Genomic DNA, 1753 nt, shown 5'->3' with positions numbered 1-1753 from the left:
TGCACCCAACAGACACTTTCGGAGATACCCGTAGTATACCTTTATAGTCACCCAGTTACGTTGTGACGTTTGGTACACCCAAAGAACTCCTACGGTATCCGGGAGTTACACGATCTCATGGTCTAAGGAAAAGATATTTGACATTGGAAAAACTCTAGCAAACAAACTATACGATCTTGTGCTATGTTTAGGATTGGGTCTTGTCATCACATCATTCTCCTAATGATGTGATCTCGTTATCAATGACATCCAATGTCCATAGTCAGGAAACCATGACTATCTGTTGATCAACGAGCTAGTCAACTAGAGGCTCACTAGGGACATGTTGGTGTCTATTATTCACACATGTATTACGATTTCCGGATAACACAATTATAGCATGAATAAAGACAATTATCATGAACAAGGAAATATAATAATAATGCTTTTATTATTGCCTCTAGGGCATATTTCCAACAGTCTCCCACTTGCACTAGAGTCAATAATCTAGTTACATTGTGATGAATCGAACACCCATGGAATTCTGGTGTTGATCATGTTTTGCTCTAGGGAGAGGTTTAGTCAACGGATCTGCTACATTCAGGTCCGTATGTACTTTACAAATATCTATGTCTCCATCTTGAACATTTTCACGAATGGAGTTGAAGCGACGCTTGATGTGCCTTGTCTTCTTGTGAAACCTGGGCTCCTTGGCAAATGCAATAGCTCCAGTGTTGTCACAGAAGAGCTTGATCGGCCCCGACGCATTGGGTATGACTCCTAGGTCGGTGATGAACTCCTTCACCCAAATTGCTTCATGCGCTGCCTCCGAGGCTGCCATGTACTCCGCTTCACATGTAGATCCCGCCACGACGCTCTGCTTGCAACTGCACCAGCTTACTGCCCCACCATTCAAAATATACACGTATCCGGTTTGTGACTTAGAGTCATCCAGATCTGTGTCGAAGCTAGCGTCGACGTAACCTTTACGACGAGCTCTTCGTCACCTCCATAAACGAGAAACATTTCCTTAGTCCTTTTCAGGTACTTCAGGATATTCTTGACCGCTGTCCAGTGTTCCTTGCCGGGATTACTTTGGTACCTTCCTACCAAACTTACGGCAAGGTTTACATCAGGTCTGGTACACAGCATGGCATACATAATAGAACCTATGGCTGAGGCATAGGGGATGACACTCATCTCTTCTATATCTTCTGCCGTGGTCGGACATTGAGCTGAGCTCAATTTCACACCTTGTAACACAGGCAAGAACCCCTTCTTAGACTGATCCATATTGAATTTCTTCAATATCTTATCAAGGTATGTGCTTTGTGAAAGACCTATGAGGCGTCTTGATCTATCTCTATAGATCTTGATGCCTAATATATAAGCAGCTTCTCCAAGGTCCTTCATTGAAAAACTCTTATTCAAGTAGGCCTTAATGCTGTCCAAGAGTTCTATATCATTTCCCATCAAAAGTATGTCATCTACATATAATATGAGAAATGCTACAGAGCTCCCACTCACTTTCTTGTAAACACAGGCTTCTCCATAAGTCTGCGTAAACCCAAACGCTTTGATCATCTCATCAAAGCGAATGTTCCAACTCCGAGATGCTTGCACCAGCCCATAAATCGAGCGTTGGAGCTTGCACACCTTGTCAGCATTCTTAGGATCGACAAAACCTTCCGGCTGCATCATATACAATTCTTCCTTAAGGAAACCATTAAGGAATGCCGTTTTGACGTCCATTTGCCATATTTCATAATCATAG

Source organism: Triticum urartu, chromosome 5 (genome assembly GCF_003073215.2).
Source record: "Triticum urartu cultivar G1812 chromosome 5, Tu2.1, whole genome shotgun sequence".
NCBI classification, from domain to species: Eukaryota; Viridiplantae; Streptophyta; class Magnoliopsida; order Poales; family Poaceae; genus Triticum; species Triticum urartu.
The sequence above is the reverse complement of the archived record's forward strand: the minus strand, read 5'-3'. Positions refer to the sequence as shown.